General features: G+C 45.3%; 1 protein-coding gene across 3 annotated transcripts in view; it reads right to left on the minus strand.

Annotated features, from left to right (window-relative positions):
- GPATCH2L (G-patch domain containing 2 like) overlaps positions 1 to 2,101 on the minus strand; it is a 281,236-nt gene extending 279,135 nt beyond the window's left edge. For all 3 annotated transcript variants that reach the window (XM_069638026.1, XM_069638027.1, XM_069638028.1), the window contains exon 1: positions 1,987 to 2,101. The gene's annotated coding sequence lies outside the window, so the exon portion shown is untranslated. The remainder of the gene's footprint in view (positions 1 to 1,986) is intronic.
- Positions 2,102 to 6,000: the final 3,899 nt, after the last annotated feature.

Below are 6,000 nucleotides of genomic sequence, written 5' to 3' on the forward strand. Positions count from 1 at the left end.
AGGGAATTAGCACAGAAATTAGAATTCTCCCTAACATGACTGCACCAATATATGCCAGTATTCACATGCACTCTTTCACACAATATTCATGTTTGCTTTGCGCAAAATCCAATAATCAACAACCATAAAGAAAAGTAGCTGCAGGATAAAAAAAATCTAAAGAAAAGGATCCAAAAAAGAAAGAAGCAATAAACAAACGGAACCACAAAGTCCCATCAACTACCCACAACCTACCAAATACAAGCAACAATAAACCACAAACAGCAAAGACTAAACGCAAAAGACCATGAAAAACACCAATCGAAAGAGGACGCCCACTAAGGAACACAGCCCACGCATCATGCCTCGCCACAAGAAAGACAAAGAAGCCAGAAAAGACAACAGAAATAATAAGAAATCCCAAACCACTTGTGAAGGCACGGACCAACATGATCCCACAACCCCAAAAAACTCGACAAGCATATGAGATGGCCCAAGGAGACATACAAATAACAGAGCAAAGACAGACTACAATGCTCGCTCCCTGTTCACATACGACAACGTGGTAAACAAAAACAGCACAGCAACAACGAACTGACAGCCAACACGCTTCACGAATACAGACCCAACCAGGACACCAAACGGATGACAACTAATAAAACCATCCCAACCCGGGCTCCACCATGGACAATACCCCAAACAGAACAAGGAACAAATTGGAAACCATCACACTCACTCTACACTCCCTATATCACCAAGGCTGGAACAACAGAGGGGTAGCTAACCTATTTACCACCCGGAAACGAACCAACCCCAAAACCAACCCCAACCTCAAAACCCACCTGGAACGGAAACCCAACCAACAACACACCGGTCAGAACAAGCAATACTAACAACACAAAAGGGAAATCCAGCACTACACTGCAACCTCCTCAACATTAGATCCATGGCAAAACACTCAACAGAAACCAATGACCTCCTAAGCTAAGGAGGCACAGACGTGCTCTTCCTTACACAAACCTGGCTATCAGACAACTATAAAGCCATCGTAAACGAAGCAATATCCGACAATTATAAATTAATGCACGCCAAAAGAGAAAACCGAAGAGGAGGTGGAATCGCAATTATACACAAAAAAACACGCCTGAGCACCTAGAATCATCACAACCAACACGGAAGACTATGAATCACTCCTAATCAAGATAGAACTCAACGACCATTCCAACAAAGTATTCCTACTGATCTACAGACCATCTTCTTACAACCCCAACTTTGCAACAAAACTAGCGGACGAGACCGCCATGCTATCAACCCACCACGACAACCTAGGTGAAAGAGATCCCACCGAGACAAGCATAGATACAACAGAAGACACACTGAACAATTGGATCACCAAGGCCATTGACCAATTAGCACCAGCTAAAACATTCAAAGTAACACCAAAAAAACTGGCAGCAAAACTTACACCAAGATCACGGTCTGTGTAGTCGCTGCACAGCAGTTACTGCGTCTGCGAGCATTGCAGAACCTGAACCGTACCATAAATGAGCTTCGGAGCAGCTACTGTGTCTATGCTGTTACGGTGCGTATTAAATGTTTATGCACAAGCCTCGTTCCGGCTCGCGCATGCGAGTTATAATAAAGAGGCACTGGAAGGCGTCATTCGCCGCCGGGACCCTAAGCAAAGCAGATGTGTCCGCGTATTCATTATACAGGTGCATGTGTGAAGTGAGGGGCGGCCTGGGGCAATCATCAAGTCAACATATGCCAACAACAGGCTGCCCTGTGTAATTTCAAAACCAGATGTTTAGAAAATAACGTACTTACAATATTTAATTTCAACAAGTAATAAATACAATACAAGGAATTACAGCTTCAACGTGCATTCCTAGAGGTTGCAAAAGGGCTCCTCTTAAAAATATAACAACAAAGGGGGGAGAACAGTTGATGGGTGCTAAAAGAAATGCATATAAAATTCACTGCAAGATCTGGATGGCATGCACTCACCTGATGCTGCCTGAAAACTGGACATGCGCGTTTTGTAAAGGGTAGTGTCTAGTTCCCATTCGAGAAACTGACAATAACAACACTCCGCCTCCACTTCATCACGTGAGCTGCTCTGCATCACGTGAGTTTCAACGTCCGCTTCATCACGTGGGCTGCTCTGCATCACGTGGGTTTCAATGTCCGCTTCATCACGTGGGCTGCTCGGCATCACGTGGGTTTCAACGTCCGCTTCATTACGTGGGCTGCTCTGCATCACGTGGGCTTCAGCCTGCATGTCATCATCATTTTTGCACGAGCTGGAAGGCAAGGCGTCGCGAGAGAGCGATTCCTCCTTTGCAAAACACATGTTGTATCGTTTGATTGCTATTTGGTTTTTGCTAAGTCTTAACGTTTACTTTTGCTGATTGTCACTTTAATGCAGAGCGGCAATATTGGGAATGGAGTATTTCTGTGTGTTTTGGTGGTTTATAATGTGCATCGGGTGGGATTTAGTGAAAATACAGGCGGATTCCTTTTTTTCTCGTTATTTCAGTGTATTTTTCGGGATACGTCACGTGCATCACAGAGGAAGGCAGTATTGGGGAAGGGCTATTGTGTATTTTGGGGGTTTGTCACGTGCATCACGGGGGAGGCAATATTGGGGAAGGGGTATTGTGTATTTTGGGGGTTTGTAATGTGCATCACAGGGGGGAGGCAGTATTGGGGAAGGGCTATTGTGTATTTTGGGGGTTTGTCACGTCCATCACAGGGGGGAGGCAATATTGGGGAAGGGCTATTGTGTATTTTGGGGGTTTGTCACATGCATCACAGGGGGGAGGCAATATTGGGGAAGGGCTATTGTGTATTTTGGGTGTTTGTGGTGTGCATTGGTTGAGATTTACTTAAAGTACAGGTGGATTCAGTTAGTTTTGGTGTTTTCTCATGCAGATGTGCAACTTGTGTTTTATGGAGTGGGGACAGGCACTGTGCGTTGCTCCTTTCCCAATGGGACTTCCACTGCACCAGTGAACAGTTATCCTCCCCGATGGAGGGGGACGGAGGGGGTTGGAGGATTTGGTATGGGCAGCAGATGGGAATATGTGTCTTATGCAGACAGACGCGTTTGGGTACGAATTTCTAACATAACTGTTCAGTTATTTATTTCTCCTGCAGGGGGGCGGGGGTGCATTTGGCATTCCCTGGGGAGGGGATTTTTCATTTACCCCTCTGCAATGTGTGGAAGAGAAGGCTAAATGGATGCCTTGTATTGCTTTCTTTATCAATCGTACATTTAAAGTTCCTACGAGACCCGATAGCATTGTGTGTTTGTTTAAAAGTTTGCCGATATTTTCTGAAATGCCTTTATGGGTTAATGACAGGTATCTGTTACGTTGTTTTGACGTTTTCACGTGGGGCGTCTATGTGCCTAGGAAGAGGATTACAGAGGAAGGAGCGCTCCCCGCCTTGCACGGGAAGGTATTTATTTTTTATTGTGCATTTATAATTATTCATCTCGGAGAAGTGCCAGGTATATTTAATCATGATAATGATATTTTTAATTATATTGCGCTCATACACAGGTGTTTCATAGCATGGCAAGGTAGGGGGAACTGGGGGAGAACAAAACACTGATGGGTTTGTTTTTCCTATTTTGATTTTAGTTGCACCAACAGTGGATCTTTGTGTGTCTTCTTGGCTGGTATCCCCATCCCCGGCTCCACCCACCCCCAAACAGAAGTGCTTCATGGCCGTGCTGCACACGCCGAGAGAATTTCAGGGCAGATTCGGCTGCCAGCAGCAAGTCGGGTTGTACCGCCATCTTCACTCTTGTCCAGTGTTGGAAATTGAAAACATTTGTTGGGGGGTCCCACAAAGGCCAGGGTGGGGGCGGAGTTGAAGGGCGGTGGCCAAAGAGGCGGGGTTTGGGGGGCGGCGGTGGCAGTTGACCTCAGATCAAAGGAAATGTCCTAAATAATAGTTTAAAACGGCACAATTTCTTTCATGCTGCTTCCTTTCCAAACTATGGGACTGATTCATGGAATTATGTGCGCCCAAAAATGGGCTTTGTGCTCCATTCTGCTTGCAAATCCCCATTTGTGAAACAGGGATTTGCGGGCAGAATGGCGCACAAAGGCCGTTTTTTGGTGCACGTAAGTCCATGAATCAGCCCTTTAATATCAATTCCACTTCCCTGGTGATGAGTTACTCCACTATGCGAATAATAGTTTTGACCAGTGTTGCTGAGTAAATATTCTTTAAAATGCACAATTTGCAGCCCATTTTGTAAAAAAAAAAAAAACTCTCCTTTGAGTACTATTCAAACATAGTCAGAAAAGGAATGAATTGCCATTTACAACTATGGGCACTTTTTCATTGGTGCCCGAGACAATATTATGGCCCAGTCCGACCTGTACAAGGGAGCAAACCGTAACAGTAGCTGTTTCCTGTGGTGTCATTCTCAAATGTTGACTTTAAACACCAGCCAACAGAGAACCCGCGGTCATTCTACACCGACGCGAGAAGTTGAATCTTTGCAGTTGGGATTGACCCCAGTAATATCCAAAATGTTTTGTCACCATCGCAACATTTGAGAATGACACCACAGGAAACAGCCCTGGTTTGAGAAAGGCAGTACGCTGAAAGACGTGTTAACCACGAAAGGGCCACCAATAACCCTCAACACTACTTTAACCACTAAGAGTGTTTGGCTTAAGCATCATAATTTTTTTTGGGTGCAGTAATGAGGTGTGCTCAAAGTGTTTTTCTGCACTTTTTGACTAACTCAGTAGGGGAACTCAAAGTCTGTTTTCTTTGAACACACCAATGCGACAGTGAAAATGTGCAAAAAACTAGGTCGCGAGGTCTACAAGTGATATCACCTAAAAAGTTTCCCAAGCAGTATTCTACACTGTGACCTGAGCTCATACATTTTAAGCAGACTGTTAAAGAATCATTAAGAAAAGCAATTACTCTAGCTAATGGTGAAAGAACAGATAATCTTTGGGGAAATCCTGGTTTAAACCGAGGGATTGTCCTGCAACCTCATTCTTAAAACCTGCTGATTTCTGTCTGCCATAAGCAACGTTTTCTTTTACTTGCACCACACCCAGCACAGCTCCTGCAGCTCCCCTCTGAAAGCAGTTGGGTGGCTGCATCGTGTGGGATAGTTTCAATGATAATATGGGTATTTATTTATTCATGCAATGTTTGACGGCTACCTGTTTCTTTTTTTTTCTATGCAACTGGGTCGTGGCTGAGGACTGTAACTTCCTCTGGTGACCCTGTGCACCCTGCACAAGGTCACCAGAGGAAGTTGGGTTGCTTTTCCTGCAGCTGTGACCTGTATCAAAGTCCTGCTGTGTACACATAGGGGGGGGTGAGCCATCAGAGCGCTCATGGCGGCAATGAGCTACTCCGCCCCCTACTCCATGCCGCCGCGAGCGCTTTCTTTTTTTTCCAATGTAACCCATCGCAGAGCATGGGTTTGGGGTTTGCGGCGGCTGACTCTGGCCGGAACCCGCAATCTCGATCCGACGAGTGCTGGCCCAATGACCAGCGCTGCACAACACAGCTTTCACTGTTAAAACAGCAATGAGCTCACTACGATGGGATGGAGTTCCCTTGGTATGATTTCTGTAACTTTAATGCCTTCACGAGGTGAGGGGTTCTGAACATTGCAGGGAGATTGCTTGACTTTACCGCTTAGTGCTGCCAGGCAGTGCGTTGAGCTGTACCAGCCAGAGTCTGTACCACAAGATGTCTTTCTTGACCCTCCCACCCCCATATTTCTTTCTTTCTGTATAAGGCCGACTTCCTTCATTTCCCTGCGACTTGCTTGATTTACCTGTGTTGTCTCACTGACTAGGTGCCTGCATGTTGCTTTGCTAGTATACAGTGAAAATGCAAACTCCTATATAGTCTTGCCAGCAAGATAACAATGAGTATTTAGCCCTAAAAAATAGCCATACTGTAGGCAGAGGTCTTCAATCTGTGGGGCATGTGATTCAGGACAGTGAGAAAAGAGAAAATACATGC

Source organism: Ambystoma mexicanum, chromosome 14, assembly GCF_040938575.1.
Source record: "Ambystoma mexicanum isolate Mex_15411 chromosome 14, UKY_AmexF1_1, whole genome shotgun sequence".
In the NCBI taxonomy this organism is placed as follows: domain Eukaryota; kingdom Metazoa; phylum Chordata; class Amphibia; order Caudata; family Ambystomatidae; genus Ambystoma; species Ambystoma mexicanum.